Below are 19638 nucleotides of genomic sequence, written 5' to 3' on the forward strand. Positions count from 1 at the left end.
TCAGTCTCTTAGCCATTGAAAACATTCTTCTTGCCTGAAGGTGACATAGATGTTTTCAGAAAGAAAGAAAAGTAAGAGTCCTGAGAACAAGCAGAAATACACAAATATAAACAATCAGAAATTCTTCAGGCTGAAGAAAAGAATACCAGAAACAACAACATCCTTTGTTGCAAATAAAGACCATCAGAAGGCTTGAATGTCTTCTTAATGCCAAGTTCCCTATTTCCACTTTTTTCCTTTAAAATACACACAGGGCCTGGCAAGTTGGCCCAGTTCCAACAGATGCTTGTGCGGAGCAGGATGGCCTGAGTTTGCCTCTTTGGGTTCAGTAAAAAGAAAGAAGTGACTCCTAAAAGTAGCCTGCTACCTTCATGTGTATATTATGACACACATGAATAAATACATGCACACAGATGAAATATAAAATATATGTGAATGCTTAAAAGCATGATAATATTTTATGTGTGTTTAACACATATGCACGTGGATTATCTATAGGGTATTGTAGAATAAAGAGCACTACAAAATGGCAAATGTATTTCTATTGTTAAGTGTTTTACATTTGAAATATGATTTCACCCTGAAGCCCATACTGCACTGAACCTCCCCATGTGTCCCCGGCTGGCCTCAAACTCATGTCCAACCCTTTGCTTCCACTTCTTGAGCCCTGGGATTACAGATGTGAGGCACCACACCTAACATCAGGATTTAAACTCTGGAGAAAGTGTTCAAAAAGCAATACTGTGTAGACTATAAAATAGTAAGGACATATAATTTATAATCACTAAAACATATCAGAAAGTCTGATGAGAAATGAGAGAATTCTAAAGCAAAAACATTAACAATAAGAGTTAGAGAAACAAAATATGAGCATATAAGAGTGCAAATGATAAAGAATAGAACGTAACAACAGATACATTAGCTATTAATGGATCAAACACAACAAATAAAGGATGAATATTTTCTGAACAGTTACACAATCAAGAACAGTAATACCTCATCTGTAAGATAGTTTAAGAAGTGTGTTTGAGGGCTGGAGAAATGGCTCAGGGGATAAGAGCATTGCTTGTTCTTCCAAAGGTCCTGAGTTCAAATCCCAGCAAACATATGGTGGCTCACAACCATCTGTAATGAGGTCTGGTGCCCACTTCTGGCCTGCAGACAGAATATTGTATACATAATAAGTAAATAAATATTTTTAAAAAAAGAAGTGTGTTTGAGGGCTGGGTGGATGGCACAGCAGTTAGCATCACTGACTGCTCTTCCAGAGGACCAGGGTTCAATTCCCAGACCCACATGGCAGCTCACAGCTGTCTGTCACTAAAATTCCAGGGGACCTGGCACCCTTACACAGGCCCATATCATGCAGGTCAAACACAAACGCACATAAAATAAAAATAAACAATTCTCTTTAAAGTAGAAGAAAAAGATGCTGGAGACAGCTGGGAACCTGTCACTGCCTTTAGAATCATTTACTGCTAGTTGCTGGGAACAGCTTCTGTTCTCAGTTTAGGTTAGTCTACTTAGATTGTTGGTGGGGTTTGCAAATCTGCTGTTTGAGAACTTAGCCCCCAGTAGGTGGCACTGTTGAAGGACTGTGGGGAGCATCCCAGGCCTGTAGCATGAGGGCTGGGCCTTTGAAGGCTGTTACACTTACCACTCACTGAATCTGATCTGTAAGCTTTGCATCCTGTCCATTGCCACATGAGGAGTCTCCACCATGTGCCGCGGTCCCCATTAACAGCACCGTGATGGCATTGGTGACACTTTTCCTGGGTAGGGAACCCATGTCAGACCAAATTGTGGGTGAGGAGTTTACAGAAACAGGGGTGATTCTAAAGCACTTGTATCACTAAAAGTCCACTCTCTCACGGGTGAGGACTCATGGATGCTGCATCTACCTGAATCTCCGGAGGTGGTGGATGACTCCAAAGTAACATCATTCTCCAGACCCAACAGAGCTGATGCACATAAGACCTCACAAAGACTGTGACATCACTCACGAGATCTGCAGGAGCTCAAGCTAGATAAAATCCCAACATGGAAGGGTAGAAGTGGCCACAAAGCCCTAGACCTAGCCAAGTGGCTATTTGTGATTGATAGCTGCTTGGAGAGGGAAAACAATTTTCTCAATAAAGTGACACTGGGTATAGCAAACACAGCCCAGAACAGGCCCCACGCCTAGTTGCTTCCAGTATAACTAGGACGCCATGGTTTTGTTTTTGACTTATAAAAGGACTGTTTTGTTTGTTTTATGCAAGAGACAGAGCATAATGTTAAGTAGGGAAAAGTTAGGGAAAGGAGAAAATATAAAATTGAATGAAAAATTTAAAAATAAGGAAAAATGAAATGTAAAATATATATGTTGAGGTGGGGCTGAGGGGATGGCTCTCGCAAAAGACCTGACTTCAGTTCCCAGACGCCAAATGGTGACTCACAATTGCCTGTTATCTAGTTCCAAGCAATCTGACACCATGTTATGAACTATGTGGGCAAATCCACAAAGACACACAGAGATAAAATATCCCTACACATAAAATTAAAATAAACAAACCCTGAAATAATATGATACAACTACTGGTTTCAATACTGCTCTTAGTCATAGGACCTGAGTTCAGTTTGGAGAACCTACTAACAGCCATCTGTATTGTGAGGCCACCCTGGGCTATTAAGTCCATGTTAAATAGCAAGACATGCAAACACACACACACATACACACGCACACACATTCTCCACATATCTGTTCATTTATATATTTCTTTCACTATTAGTGTGACTCCATATCATAAGCAATGTTGCCATCCACATTTTATACAAGAAACGAAAGGCCCAGAGAGACTGAATAAGTAGCTCCCAAGTCACAGAGCAACTAAGATGTTACCCATGATTAAGTCATGCCTCCTAGTCATCCTGATAATTGTGAGGTCAGGAAGCAACATGGGCCATCACTGTGTAACCATATGAAGGAGGCAGTAGATACAGGAAACTGAGAAACACCCAAGATGGCACATTCACGGCTCGTTTCCTAGACTCTGGAAACTACTAACTCTCAGCTCTATGACTTGGAAAAGGATCAGAAAGTCAAGGCAGGGGATCGCAGGTGGGCCAGATACTGGTTGTCAGACTTTATTCACTGGAAGGGGTATATGAAAGAGAAATATGAGTGTGTGAGGGGAAAGTGTGCGGACACTTGTTTGTCTGCCTCCCTAATTTCAAGCAGTGGAACAGAACAAAATCTACCTGTGATTGGAAATGTTGGACCAGCCTGAAAAGAAAAGCTTCTCACCAGTATCTCTGTGGACATCTAGTGGTTGTAGATGTGAATGACACCTCATACAAAATGTTCCTGTGGGGCCCAACAGTGAGGACAGGAAGGACCATGAGCCAAAGGGGAGAAGAGCCAGGGCTGTGAGAACAAGACACAGCCAGTCAGTGGGAGGAGCTGCGCTAATGCATTTCCTGGCAACTGTTGTCATGTTACCCACAGTGGGCGCTATGTTGCAGAAAACTGATGTCACAAAGCTCCTGAAACTAGAGCTGGAGTCATGGATTCATGTGTTCCAGGTAGAGAACAAGGCTCCACCCATCTATCCTTGGTCTTGCGGAGATAGGAACCACAGAAAGGGCCTTAGCCCTGTTCTTCCTGCTTTCTATTGTGGAGGCCTCCGGGCTTGAGATGGGCACCCCAGGGAGTCAGAGAATCTTACAGGACCTGCTCTGTAGGGACCATCTCCTTTCCTTGGCCAGCAGGGACTGGTAGTACAACCTGCTGCTCTCCCCTCTGTTCAGCATCCCTGGGGCCTTTCTCAGGCCTGACTAACCCCTCATTCTTACCTTCCAGGTTTAAGGTCTGAGGATTCTGCCTCCTCCCCAGGCTGAAGATGTCCATCTACTACTGCAGTCGGCTTCAGTGCCCTTCCCGACCACGGCCAGACCAACTCGTTCTGTCCCAATGGTTCTTGGTAGGCTGTGTTGCCCACTCTTGCTTAAAATGCTTTTGTTGGTCAGGCCTGAAACATGAGCAAGAAAGTAACTTCCAGATGGCTAGACTTACCCTGACTGGTGTACAGTTTCATCATCTTCTCTTTCCACTCAGCATGATTCTGGGAAGACTGTGCTGGCTGTCGCTGGCTGCTTTCTTCTCTGAGAGCTGGTGCACTGCCCCAAATGAGCTGAGGAATAATCAAGATCTGAGCCAGATGTCCAGACACCAGACTGTCTCCATTGTGCTGAAGGAAAAAGACTAAAAAGACCTAGGAATTGAGTATGATGGCAGTTGCCAGTGAAGCTATTAGGCATAACGTGAGCTCTGGGAGGACCAACAGACCACAAAAGACATGCCATAGAACAATGGGTAGGCAGCCTAGGGTCCTAAGTGACATAAAGTAAAAGTGATGGCCTACCTGGGGTCAGGAGAGTAGGAGAATGGCAGTGGGAGACTAGGGATGGCCCAGCTCAGGTCCTTCTAAACAGGATGTGACCAACAATGGGTGCGGTGGTCCATAATAGCTGAATCAGATTAAAATAGTCTCAAGACTTCCTCTGCAGGGTGGCATGCAGAATGTTCTAACCCTTTCCCCTAATAAACTTTCAACTTAGCTTTGTTTCCTCTCTCTCTCTCTCTCTCTCTCTCTCTCTCTCTCTCTCTCTCTCTCCATCCTCTGCTAGTTGGGGGAAGGTTGTTGTGAGGTTGTAGTGATGTGTGGGATATGTAAGCTCCTAGTATGATCTCACAGCATATCCAGGGAAGAGAATAACCACACCGGGTGATCAAATACAGGTGTGTGTGTAGCAGTGGTGTGCGTGGGTGGGTGTGGGTTTCTGTGCACACTTCTGGTAGATGCCTAAGGACAGCTATGGGTGTGTTTTCACAGGTGCTGTCTCTTTTTTTCTGAGACAGGGTCTTTATTGGCCTGAAGCCGACAAAATGGGGTAAGTGGTCTGACTGGTAAACCCAAGGAACATTACGACTGCACAGTTTTTTGCTGGATTTTAAGTACAGACTACCAGAACTGGAGTTTTTACTTAGATTCTAGGGGTGGAATTTGTGTCCTCTGCTTGCTAACTGAGCTATCCTTCAGATGCTAGTATGAAGTTTTATTTGGGATACAAGATAATCAGACATGTAGTTTTTTTAATAAAGTGGATGTACTAAAAAAGGTGGCTATATTCTGAAAACTTTAACTTAGACCCTGAGAGTTAAGTGTTTCCCAAACCAGCTAGGCCTCCAAAACACCAAGGTATTATTCCACCAAAACGCAACATGGTGAACCAAAGAGTTTAAAACTTACAGCTAACGGATGAGGGATTACTTACAGGTGCAGAGCAGCGACTGACTGCTGTGTGGAAGAAGGATTCCTTCTCTGTAGCTGGGTAGATGGAAGTGCCTGCCCTGTCCGTGGACCTTCTACACTCTTGGTACTCTAGCATCTCCAGAGGCGAGGAAACCACATGTAACTGGAACAGAATCTCACACAGCGGAAAAGGAGATGCTTCAAGGAGAAGCTGGGATCTTAGGTGAGAGTCTAATGACACCTGCCCCAAGTCTTGTATAAAGAAACTTCAGCAGGTAGGTGGTGGTAGGGTGTATAACAGGGAAACTGAGTAAGCCATGGAAAGCAAGGCAGTAAGCAGCATTCCCACCATGGCCTCTGTATACTGGTATATTTGTGTTTAAATAAATAAAGCTTGCCTGAAGATCAGCGGGCAAAGCAGCCACACTCATCAGCTATACGGGACAGGGCGGGGTGGGGGTGGTGGCACACACCTATCATCCTAGAACTGAGAAGACAGAGGCAGGCAAATTTCTGTGAAACGTTAATGTGTTGCATCCTTCCCTCCTGTCTTTATATCAATGGAGTCAACTTTGGGAAGAGCATGTGCACATTACACCGTGATGAGGCTTCCATGAGACGTTCTTTTCTGAAGTACATCACCTCCATCAAGGTTGCAGAGAACATCAAGTTCTGCATGTTGTATATTGTTCATTTTATAAAAGGTTCCTCCAGAAATGGAAGCCTCACAGACATGGTGGCTGTCCTAGTTTTATTGTCGACCTACCACAGTGTCAACTGAGAGGGAAGCCTCTACTGAGGAACTGCCTACATCAGATTAGGAGGTTGGTCTTTGGACACATGTGTGTGTGGTTTCCTTGATTATTATCTCACATAAGAGATCCTGGTCCGCTGTAGGCAATACAGGGAGGAGGCTCTGGGTTAGATAAAAGTACCAGGGAAGCATGAACCTATGAGCAATCCAGAGAAGGGACAAAGAAACAGCGCTCTTCCTTCCAGGCTTCCTTCCTGCAGGTTCCTGCATTGAGTTCCTGCCCGCATTTCCCCAGGGATGAACTGTGACTTGGAAGCTTGTGCAAATAAACACTTTCTTCTCTAAGCTGATTTTGTGTTGGAGTTTTTACAACAGCACCAGAAACTGCTACTGTGGCCCACCCTGTTGGCAGGCAAGGGCAAGGGAAGGCACATTCCAGACTAGTCTGGGCTACATAATGAAACACTGAATCAAAAACTAAAACCAAAACCATAGTGATAACCACAAAATGAAAGTGTAAATCCACTCTTAGGAATACAAGTCGCTGAACAACAGTATTCTGCTGTTTCATGGAATGCCAATGCCTGTCTCTAATGTTCATTCTCTCCTCTCAGAGTCATCAAAGTCCTCCTGTCTCTTGGGCTTTCTAATACTACTGCATGTATGAGGTGAATTTACCTACCATGCCTTCCTTTAAAGGGACCATGGAATTGATTTTTCGTGTGAGTGGAAAAAGTGAGTGAAAAAAAGCCTCATTTGTATACATGGATAGCCGAAAATCCCAAGACCACGTATTGAAAAGATGGCACTCCCCACCATCCACTTGAGGTGCTACCACACCTAGTATGATGTGTTTTATTAAAAAAGCAGTGACTTTCTCATCAGTGACCTTGGACCCTAGAAGAGAGGGAGGGCGTATTTTACCAATAAGCTAGAATTAAGCAGACCAGCTGAAGAAAACGGATATAATTTAGTAATTGAAAAGGATTAACTCACAGGACCGGGTAAAGTTTCCCAGGTCCAAAACCAGTCTGGCTAATGCAGCAAGAAGAGTGCAAAAGAGAGCAAGGGCAGCTGGATTCCCAGGTTTTCTTCCCTGGCAGCCACACCCTAGCCAAAAGAGATTGGCCGAGCTTCCCTATCAAGAGAGCAACTTCCTCTAAAAGGTGGTGACAGAAAAAGTTAACTCAGTCTCTTACCCATTGATAACATTCTCCAAGCCTGAAGGTGACAGAGATGTTTTCAGAAAGAAAGAAAAGTAAGAGTCCTGGGAACAAGAGGAATACACAAATATAAACAATCAGAAATTCTTCTGGTTGAAGAAAAAGACCAGAAACAACAATATCCTTTGGTGCAAATAAAGACCATCAGAAGGCATGAATGTCATCTTAATACCAAGTTCCCTATTTCCACTTTTTTTAAAAAATACACACAGGGCCTGGCCAGATTACCCTATGCTTATAGATGCTTGCGCCAAACACAATGGCCTGAGTTTGCCTTCCTGGGTACAGTGAAAAGAAAGATGTGACTCCTAAAAGTAGCCTGCTAACTCCACGTGTATATTGTGACACACATGAATAAATACATGTGGACAAACTGTAAAATATATGTGAATTCTAAAAAGCAAATAATGATATTTTAGGTATGTTTAACATATATGCACATGAACTAACCACAGTGTATTGTAGAATAAAGAGCACTAGCAAACAGCAAATGTATTTCTATTGTTAAGTGTTTTACATTTGAAATATGATTTCACCCTGCAATCCATACTGCACGGAACCTCCCCATGTGTCCCCGGCTGGCCTCAAACTCATGTCAAACCCTTTGCTTCCATTTCCTGAGCCCTGGGATTACAGATGTGAGGCACCACACCTAACATCAGGATTTACTTTCTGGGGAAAGGGGGCAAAAAGCAATACTGTGTAGACTATAAAATAGTAAGGACATATAATATATAATCACTAAAATATATCAGAAAGGCAGATCAGAAATTATAGAGTTCTAAAGCTAAAACATTAAAATTAAGAATTAAAGAAACAAAATAAAGAGGCATACGAGTGCAAATGATAAAGAATAGAACGTCACAACAGATACATTAGCTATTAATGGATCAAACACAACAAATAAAGAGTAGAACGTCACAACAGATACATTAGCAATTAAAGGATCAAACACTGCAAATGATAAAGAGTAGAACGTCACAAGAGATACATTAGCTATTAATGGATCAAACACTGCAAATAAAGAGTAGAACGTCACAACAGATACATTAGCTATTAATGGATCAAACACTGCAAATAAAGGAGGAATATTTTCTGAACAGATGCAAAAGCAAGAACAGTAATACATTATCAGAAAGATAGAGATATTAAGAAGTGTGTTTGAGGGCTGGGAGGATGGCACAGCAGTTAGCATCACTGTCTGCTCTTCCAGACAACCCGGGTTCAATTCCCAGCACCCACATGGCACCTCACAGCTGGCTGTCAATAAAATTACAGGGGACCTGGCACCCTCACACAGGCCTAAATCATGCAGGTCAAACACTCACGCACGTAAAACAAAAATAAGTAATTCTCTTTAATGTAGATGAAAAAGATGCTGGTGACAGTGGTAAAGCTGCCACTGCCTTAAGAATCATTTAATGCTCATTTAGAACGGGCTGGTTGCTGGGAATAGCTGCTGCCTTCAGTTCAGTTTAGTCTACTTAGATTGTAGGTGGGGTTTGCAAGTTCGATGTTTGAGCACTTGGCTCCCATCAGGTGGCACTGTTGGAGGAGTGTGGGGAGCATCCAAGGCCTGTAGCATGAGGGCAGGGCCTTTGAAGGCTGTTACACTTACCACTCACTGAATCTGATCTGTAAGCTTTACATCCTGTCCATTGCCACATGAGGAGTCTCCACCATGTGCCGCGGTCCCCATTAACAGCACCGTGATGGCATTATGTGACACTTTTCCTGGGTAGGGAACCTATGCCAGACCAAATTGTGGGTGAGGACTTTACACAACTGGGGTGATTCTAAAGCACTTGCATCACTAAAAGCCCACTCTGTCACGGTTGAGGACCCACGGAGTCTGCATCTATCTGAATCTACGGAGGAGTTGGATGACTCCAAAGTAACCTCGTTGTCCAGACCCTACAGAACTGATGCACATAGGACCCCAGAGAGACTGTGAGATCACTCACAAGATCTGCAGGAGCTCAAGCCAGATAAAATCCCAGCATGGAGGAGGGGAAGTGGCCACAAAGCCCTACACCTAGCAAGTAGCTGTTTGTGATTGACCATTGCTTTCTCAATGGAGTGACACTGCATATAGCAAACACACCCCAGAAAAGGCCCCATGCCTAGTAGTGTACAATATAAATAGGACTCCATGGTTTTGTTATTGATTTATAAAGAGACTGTTTTGTTTGTTTTAAGCAAGAGAAAGAGCATGATGTTGAGTTGGGAGGAGTTGGGGAAGAGAGAAAATATGATAAAAAATAAATTAAAATTTTAAAAACAAAGAAAACTTAAAAGTAAAATATATATGTTGAGGCAAGGCTAAGGGGATGGCTCTTTCAGAGGACCTGACTTCAGTCCCGAGACCCCAAATGGTGGCTCACAACTGCCTATTATTCCAGTTCAAGGGATCTGACACCATCTTATGACCTCTGTGGGCAAATACACAGACACATGAAGGCGTAAGTCACAAACAATGCCACACCAATTTGGGATTATGATTAATAGGGTGGTATTTATTTAAAGGGGAAAAAACTTACAGATCACTGTCCCAGGCAACAGCCCTCTACGCAACCAGGAAAGGAGTCTAGTCGCTGGCGGAGCAGGAAGTGAAGAGAGAGAGAGGAGAGGGAAGTGGCCGCTTTTATAAAGGGAAAGAGACCACGCCCCAATGGGCTGGTATCTCAGCGGTGATAGGCTGGAGGAGTGGGAGGACCTCCTGCAACACCTCCCCCTTTTGTTTAAATAAGAGAGTTCTAAACCTACTATGAAATTATATACAATAAGTACAAATATCCTATTCTAACTAGCTTAGGTCTTGTATAATAAATAACTTGGCCAAGTCATGAGAGAAAGTAACTACATTTATATAGTCTTCAACCCCATCAAAGATCTGAGAAGGGAAATAATGTTACCTGGGTAATTAGGAAGTTCAGTAAAACAACATCCAAAACATGCAACAAATCACAGAGACAACTGGCTATCTGGGCAATCACCCAAAATCACGTTAGCAGCGTTGAAGCAACCAACTTTGGCTAAGGCCTAACATAACTGACATACCATTTTCAAAGGCAAGCAACTTTTCAAAACTACCTTACCCTGTCTTGGCAGGATATGACAGCCCTGTTTTATCCATTGATGCACGCTCTGTATCTTTGTCAGTCGTTGAGGTATGGGCATTTCTTTGCCCCAAGGCCAGTTCTGCCAAAAAGAAGGCTCCAGGTGGAGTGTCTTTGGTGCTCAACATTCTCTCGGGAATAGAGTGGTGTTGCCAGGAGCAATTGTGTCTCAATACCACAAAACTCTGAGTTAGATTAAAGGCCATTTTCTACAGCTCTTTGAAGAAGTTGAAGATTATCTATCTACACTGAGTATAATCTCTATATATCTAAAGAACCTGATTAGTCTATTATAAATGACAAACTTAGATGACTATTAGTCTATATAATTCTCAATATCTATCTAACTTAAAGACTAAGACAATAAACGACTGTGAAACAAATGAGGACAATGACCTCCAAATATAAACAATGTACAAATATACATTGCAGTAGGTAAATATATATCAATACACAAATATTATATAAGTATCTTAATCAGAGGTAGAAATGTACACTGCAATATGGTAAATATATACAATATATATATATCAATACAATATATGTCAATACATAAAAAATGTTTTAAACAGAGGTAGAAACATGCATGCATACAATAGTCAATATAATTTAACTTTGTATCAATATACAAGAATCTATACCAATATATTTGTCTAAAGACAGTAACTCACAATTACAAATCTATTATCCCATCATCCCTCTTTTTTTTTTCAAAATGATCCCTGAGCTTATAAAATTCCTCCCCCAACCCTCAATCATATACTAATTATAATCAACCCCTAAATGATGTCCCTAAACCCAAGGGCAAATTTTACTGGGAGAGGGGACGTCGTTCTCTAGAATTACTTCCAGCTGTCATAGGGGCGACGTTCTTTCTGGGGGATCCTGTGAAAGTAAAATGATGGTTAAATTTCAAGATAATGTCTTTTAAAATTGCAAATAGTCTCTGAGTATTTTTGTGCAGGTCTGGCCAAAATGTTGTATAAGATGTGCACCATTTCAGCTAACCAAGTTGGAACTGTCTTGTGCAGCTGGTACCCAAAGCAGGTCTTGTAGTAGCACTATCAGTATCATGACGTCATATCAACCAGGTGGAGTTGTTGTTATGGGGCCCCATCTTCTTCCTGGAAACTTCAAATGTCACTTCAGGAAAAACTCATTGTTCATTATGAAAAACCTAAACATTAATCATATAGACATATATAGACATATATATATTCAATGAAAGACATGATAGATATATTCAATGAAAAGTATGATAGATATGAAGAAAAGCAAAGATGTTTTCTAAACTCATATTTCTTTCTGTCCCATATCATGGCTCTTGACATGAGACAGAAACTCCAGAAACTCTGGGTTTTTCTCTTACTAACAGGCTTGGAATTGGAGAGGGACTGAGCCAGAGTCCAACTTCAAAACCAGCTTTATAAATTTAGAAATATGGTTTAATATTACTTACACAACCCATTCAGTTGTCTTGATATTTCCTATTGGGCAGGTATTTTTCCATCTGTCAGTATCCAAACATCCAGGGTCCCTTGAATTTCTCAAAGATGAGTGTTTTCCTGTGGAGATAAGAACAGAACCCTGCCCCCATTCTATATGTTTTTCTTACCACCTGTATGAATATTATCGTTGTGGATGAGTTGTCATTTCTCCTTTCCAAGAGGTTTCTCCTCTTCAAATCGAAACTTTATTAATTTTGATGGTATCCACAATTTTTCTTCTCCTGTGGAAACAAGAGCAAAACCCCTTCCCCAATGTAGCACATCTCCTGGCTTCCACTGAGAGGTCAGCACATCTTTGAAATAAATCGGTTGATTTAGTTCAGCAGACTTTTCCATTATCCAATGTCTTTCTGCTGCTGTCGTTCCTTTCTCATTAGCGTTAAGAAAATTCAAGGTTAATAAAGCATTATGTAATCTATTTCTGGGGGTATTTTCAGTCCCTTTCTGTTTGTTCAGCATATCCTTTATAGTACGATTTGATCTTTCTATAACTGCCTGACCTGTAGGATTATTTGGTATACCTGTAATGTGTTTTATATTATAATAATTAAAAAAGCGTTTCATTTTCTTAGATACATATGCTGGACCATTATCTGTCTTTATTTGTGCAGGTATACCCATGATGGCCATAACTTCCAATAAATGTGTGATTGCTGAATCAGCCTTTTCTGAGCTCAGGGCAGTAGCCCATTGAAAACCTGAATACGTGTCTATGGTGTGGTGTACATATTTTAATTTACCAAATTCCATAAAGTGGAACACATCCATCTGCCAGATTTCATTTCTCTTTGTACCCTTTGGGTTACTCCCTGCAGGCAACGGTGTTTGATTATAGAAAGAACAAGTAGGACATCTCTTTATAATGTCCTTAGCTTGTTGCCAAGTAATGGAAAATTCTTTTTTTAGGCCTTTACTATTGACATGATGCTTCTTATGAAATTCCGAGGCCTGCAACACACTTCCAATCAATAATTGATCAATCTCAGCATTGCCTTGGGCTAGAGGACCAGGCAGACTTGTATGGGACTGGATGTGTGTTATGTACATTGGACAAAGCCTGTTCCTGATTATGTCTTGTACCTGGGTAAACAATGAATTCAACTCTGTGCCATCTGGTATAAATTCAGCGGTTTCAATATGCAAGATAACTCTTTCTGCATATTGTGAATCTGTAACTATATTAAGAGGTTCTTTAAAATCCCTTAGCACCATAAGAATGGCATATAATTCTGCCTTCTGGACAGAATTATAAGGGCTTTGTTCCACCTTACTTAATTCATCTGACTTGTAACCTGCTTTCCCTGATTCATTTCCATCAGTATAGAACGTACGGGCTCCAGTTATTGGAGCATCACGTACAATTCTAGGAAGAATCCAAGAAGTTCTTTTTATGAGGTTAAGTCTACCACTTTTGGGATAGTTGCTATTAATTCCTCCCAAAAAGTTAGCACAAGCTCATGGTCACGGTTCATTGTCTTCCCATAACTTTTTTATTTCTTCAGTAGTAAAAGGCACTATAATTTCTGCTGGGTCTATACCTGCTAGTTGACGAAGTCTCAGCTTACCTTTTATAATTAATTCAGAGACTTTTTCCACATAAGTTTTTAATTTTTTACTTGGTTTATTAGGTATAAATATCCACTCTAAAATAATATCTTCCCTCTGCATTAGAATCCCTGTAGGAGAAATTCTGGAAGGCAATATGACTAGGATGCAGCTAAGATTTGGGTTCACCCTATCCACATGTGCCTCCTGTAATTTTTCCTCAATCATTGTCAGTTCCTTTTCTGCTTCAGCTGTCAGTTCTCTTGGACTATTCAAATCTTTATCACCATCTAAGGTTTTGTTTAAATGAACTATTAGATCAGGAGTTATCCCAACAGCTGGTCGTATACTGGAAATGTCTCCTAACAATCTTTGGAAGTCATTAAGAGTCTTTAACCGGTCTCTCCTAATTTGTGCCTTTTGCGTTTTAATTTTCTCTAACCCTATTCTGTAACCTAGGTAATTAACAGAATTTCCTCTTTGAATCTTTTCAGGGGCAATTTGTAATCTCCACCTAGGCAAGACTTTCTTTACTTCTTCAAACATCCTTTCTAAAGTATCTTTATTTGAATCAGATAACAAGATGTCATCCATGTAATGATAAATGATGGACTTGGGGAATTGTTTACGAATTATTTCCAATGGCTTACTTACAAAATATTGGCACAGTGTAGGACTATTGAGCATACCCTGTGGGAGGACAGTCCATTGATATCTCCTATTAGGCTGAGAATTATTATAAGTAGGCACTGTGAAGGCAAATTTTTCTCTATCCTTTTCTTGTAACAGTATAGTGAAAAAACAATCTTTCAAATCAATAACTATAAGAGGCCATCCTTTTGGTAACAGAGAAGGCAAAGGAATTCCAGATTGTAGTGGGCCCATAGGTTGAATTACTTTGTTGACAGCTCTTAGATCTGTCACCATTCTCCATTTACTAGATTTCTTTTTTACAACAAATACAGGAGAATTCCAAGGGCTGGTTGATTCTTCAATATGGTGAGCATCTAGTTGCTCTTGCACCAGCTGTTCCAATGCCTGTAGTTTATCTTCAGCTAGAGGCCACTGTTTGATCCATATTGGCTTCTCAGTTAGCCATTTTAAAGGTAGGGCTGTTGATACCTCTAAAGGTTTGGTATTTGCTGTATGTTCTTGTACAGCCTGAATGGCTGGTGACCTTTTCCCATAATACCTCATCGTATCCTTCCCAGAATTATGAGTTCCTGGAAATACAGGAATGTTAATCTGGGTATTCCATTGCTGTAGCAGGTCACGGCCCCATAAATTTATGGCAATATTTGCTATATATGGCCTTAGTCTTCCTATTTGCCCTTCGGGCCCTATGCATTCAACCCATCTTGTGCTTTGTTTTACACGAGATAGGGTTCCAAATCCTACGAACTGAACATCTACCTCTTGAAGAGGCCAATTCGGATGCCAAGATTCTAGGGTAATGATACTTACATCCGCACCTGTGTCTAATAAGCCTTCAATAAAAGTGCCATTTATACAGACTCTTAGCTTTGGTCTTTGATCATTAATAGAAGTCTGCCAAAATATACGTTTACTCTGTCCTACTGGGTTTTTTGACTCATCCTCCACAGGTAATTCATCATTTAGACCAGTATTACTTTTTACAGCAGAAATTGGAGCTTTTAATTTTCTTGGTGAGGCACGTTCTCCACTGTGACTGGGAATGACTGGGCCACTGTTGGCTTGGGGGCCTGCGAGAGGCCCCCCAAGGAGTTTCCCGATGATATCGGATTGCCCCGTCTGTCTGTTGTTGACCTACATTCGTTGGACCAATGTCGGCCTTTACCGCATCTCCTACATATACCTGAAGGCCGAGGTCTCCTATTTTTGTCCTTCCCAGAAGAGATATTATTCCTATAAATTCTTTGCCTGCAATCCCTTTGCAAATGTCCTAATTTACCACAATTAAAACACCTGGCAGTTTGATGTCTCCTCATTGCTTTGGAAATCGCTTCTCCTACCCAAGATTCATCATTATAGCTAAACATCTCAACATTCATCGTATGCTGAATCCATTCATCCATAGGTGCTGATCTAGACTTTAAAGGCCCAATTATCTTTTTGCATTCTATGTTTGCATTCTCAAAAGCTAGAGATTCAAGAAGTATTCGTCTAGCTTCTGGGTCTGTTACCCCTATGTCCAGAGCCTTAATTAATCTTTGCAAAAAGTCAATAAAGGGTTCTCTCTGTCCCTGCCTAATTCTGGTATATGATTCAACCCTTTTTGCTGGATCTTGTATCCTATTCCAAGCATTTAAAGCTGCTTGGTGACATAGACACAGTACTTCACCGTCATAAAGAGCTTGGACCTGTGGATCAGCATATTCTCCTGCACCAAGAATTTGATCTTGGGAAACCTCAATACCTTTTGCTCTTCCTTGCTGTTCCATATGTTTGGATTCTTCTCTGAAATAAATTCCAAACATCAAGGAAGGTCCATTATCTAAAACTGCAGACACTAACTGATGGAAATCATGGGGGGTAGCTCTAGCATTAGAAGCCCAAGTCCTTATCATTTCCTTTACATATGCATTGTGCAAGCCAAAATTAACAACAGCTTGCTTAATTTCTTTCAGATGATTCATTGCTATTGGCATCCATCTAGCTTCTCTGACTCCCTTTGAGCCTTTAGAAGTTGATGCTTTTTCAGAATTAAGTATAGGGTATGTCGCTAGAACCCTGGGTAAGCCAGTTCTAATAGCTGGTGGAGGCATTGTATCCTGTCCTTGTGCCTCCTTACTCTGTTCACCAGCTGCAATAATTTCTCCAATCTTTTCAAATCTTTTTATCATTGTCTCTCTTAAATCCTGAATCTCCTGACCTGTATATATTTCCAGTGATTTCACTGAGGTATCAATTTTTTGGTCCCCATTCTGCACCTGTGATTCCAAAGCTTTAATTTTTTCCTTCAAAGATAACATGTCCTCCTTAAACTTTCCTTGTATATCATGTAGATTCCCATCTTGGAGGTACATTCTGTCTGTTACCTTATCAAAACTTTGTGATAAAGTCTGAACGTCAAATTCAACAGCCTGAACCCTTTCAGGTAACTTTCTAATACCCTTGGATATGGAATCAATTTTCTCTGTCATAGTATCCACTTGTTCAGATAACCTCTGATTTTCAATAATTTTAATCCTATCAATTAGTTGTTCATTATTAGTTCGTAAAGATTCTATCATTCTTAGGAGTGCCATATTCTTCTGTTCATTATTAGTTTGTAAAGATTCTATCGTTTTTAGGAGTGCCATATTCTTCTGTTCATTATTAGTACGTAAAGATTCAATCATTCTTAGGAGTGCCATATTCTTCTGTTCATTATTAGTACGTAAAGATTCAATCGTTCTTAGGAGTGCCATATTCTTCCTTAATGATAGAATATGGAAAAGAAAACTGAGGCCTAGTAACAAGCAAATTAAGGTATCCCCATAATCATATAAACCTTGTATGATGTAATTCATTGTAATAGTAAATATAAGTTTACTAATCCATTGTATTAGTGAAAACAAAGCAGTAAAATTTGCGTTAGAAACGAAAACTGCCATATTACCTATTATCCAGCAGGTGGCGCTGTTGCAGAGTCGCGTTGAAAACATGGTCCTGTTTCAGTGCCTTAGTAGATGTTAAAAACTGGAAAATGCAAGTTTCTCAACAAAGTAAATGTAATTAAATTAATTCCAGAGACGGAACCAGAAACCCAGAATCCAGGGGTAGAGAAGAGCAATCTGGAAGCCGCTTATGCCTCCACGTGACAGAGTCACCCTGAGGGGTTGCAGCTTTCAGCAACCACGTGCTCTGGTTTGTGCCACTTAAGAGCTGTGCTTGCAAGGGAGATTTAAAAATGACTCAGAAAAGAGCAAAATACGCGGGCAGAGACTATGCGGGCCTGTGGAGTTTAAATCCACGTGGGGAGTCCCAGGCCGCCGGTGCAAGGCACAGGCCGAGGCTGAGGAAGGGAGGGCTCCCGCCTAGCCAAACTCGCGGCTGCCAAGCCGGACTCGCGGCCACCAAGCCGAACTTGTGGCCGCCAAGCCGAACTCGCGGCTGCGAGCGGGGAAAGGAGAGGTTCTGAAACCAAACGTTGGGTGCCAAAATGAAGGCATAAGTCACAAACAATGCCACACCAATTTGGGATTATGATTAATAGGGTGGTATTTATTTAAAGGGGAAAAAACTTACAGATCACTGTCCCAGGCAACAGCCCTCTACGCAATCAGGAAAGGAGTCTAGTCGCTGGTGGAGCAGGAAGTGAAGAGAAAGAGGAGAGGGAAGTGGCCGCTTTTTTAAAGGGAAAGAGACCACGCCCCAATGGGCTGGTATCTCAGCGGTGATAGGCTGGAGGAGTGGGAGGACCTCCTGCAACAGACACACACGCAGGTAAAATAACCATACAAATAAAATTAAAATAAACAAAACCTGAAGTAATAATAAGATACATACTTTGATCTGGATAATGCTCTTAACCAGCGGACCTGAGTTCAGGTTGCAGTACTTACTAACAGCAATCTAGAACTGTGAGGCCTCCCTGGGTTATTTCGCCCATGTTTATGTAGCCCATGTTACATAGCAATACATACATACATACACACACACACGTTCTCCACATACTCTGTACATTTATATATTTACTTCACCATTAGAGTGACTCAATATCATAAGTATTGTTGCCATCCACATTGTACACAAGACAGAAAATGCCCAGAGAGGATGAATAAGTTGCTCCCCAGTCACAGAGCAACTAAGATGTTACCAATAATTTAGTCATGCCTCCTAGTCATCCTGATCATTGTGAGGTCAGGATGCAACCTGGGCGCTCAGTATGTAACCATATGTAAAAGGCAGTAGACACAGGAAATTGAGAAACACCCCAAGATGGCAAGTTCATGCCTCATTTCCTAGACTCTGCCAATTACTCGCTCTCAGCTCTATGATTTGGAAAAGGATCAGAAAGTAAAGCCTGGGATCCCTGGTGGGCCATATACTCGTTCTCAGACTTTATTCACTGGAAGACTTATATGAAAGAGAGAGATGAGTGTGTGAGGAGAAATTACGGGGACACTTGTTTGTCTGCCTCCCTAATTTCCTGCAGTGGACCAGAACAAAATCTACCTGTGATTGGAAAAGTTGGCCCAGCCTGAGAAGAACAGAAAAGTTTCTTGCCAGTATCTCTGTCAACGTCTAGTGGTCGAAGATGTGAATGACACCTCACTGGGAATGTGCTTGTGGGGTCCAGTGGTGAGGACAGTAAGGGCCATGGGCAGAAGGGGAGAAGAGTCAGGGCTGTGAGAACAAGACACCCAGTCACTGTGAGGAGCTGCTCTGATGCGTTTCCTGGCAATTATTGTCACGTTGTCCACAGTGGGCACAATGATGCATAAAACTGATGTCACAAAGCTTCCGAAAAGCAGAGCTGGAGTCATTAATTCATGTGTTCACAGTAGAAACCAAGTCTCCACCCATCTAGCCATGGTTTTGTATAGATGCGATCCAGAGGAAGGGCCTTAGCCCTGTGCTTCCTGCTTCCTATTCTGGAGGGCTTCCGGGTGCTCGATGGACACCCATGGGGTCAGAGAACCTGACAGGACCTGCCCTTTTGGGACCATCTACTTTCCTTGGCCAGAATGGACTGGCGGTACACCCTGCCACTCTCCTCTCTGCTCAGCATCCCTGGGGCCCTTTTCAGGCCTATCACCTCATTCTTACCTTCCAGGTTTAAGGTCTGAGGATTCTGCCTCCTCCCCAGGCTGAAGATGTCCATCTACTACTGCAGTCGGCTTCAGTGCCCTTCCTGACCATGGCCAAACCAACTCGTTCTGTCCCAATGGTCCTAGGTAGGCTGTGTTGCCCACTCTTGCTTAAAATGCTTTTGTTGGTCAGGCCTAAAACATGAGCAAGAAAGTAACTTCCAGATGGCTAGACTCACCCTGACTGGTGTACAGATTCATAATCTTCTCTTTCCACTCAGCATGATTCTAGGAAGACTGAGCTGGCTGTCGCTGGCTGCTTTCTTCTCTGAGAGCTGGTGCACTGCCCCAAATGAGCTGAGGATAACCAAGATCTGAGCCAGATGTCCGGATACCAGACTGTCTCCATTGTGCTGACGGAAAAAGACTAAAGAGACCTAGGATTTGAGTACGATGGCAGTTGCCAGTGAAGCTATTA

At 41.8% G+C, this 19638-nt stretch overlaps 1 long non-coding RNA gene across 1 annotated transcript in view; it reads right to left on the minus strand.

Moving 5' to 3' along the window:
* Positions 1-4104: 4104 nt before the first annotated feature.
* The window catches only part of LOC121439890, a 31120-nt gene continuing 15586 nt past the window's right edge, over positions 4105-19638 (minus strand). Inside the window, exon 3 of the long non-coding RNA XR_005973300.1 lies at positions 4105-4172. This is a non-coding gene — a long non-coding RNA (uncharacterized LOC121439890). The remainder of the gene's footprint in view (positions 4173-19638) is intronic.

Source organism: Microtus oregoni, unplaced genomic scaffold, assembly GCF_018167655.1.
Source record: "Microtus oregoni isolate MIOR12 unplaced genomic scaffold, Mior012 000063F_ref0000156, whole genome shotgun sequence".
Lineage (NCBI taxonomy): Eukaryota > Metazoa > Chordata > Mammalia > Rodentia > Cricetidae > Microtus > Microtus oregoni.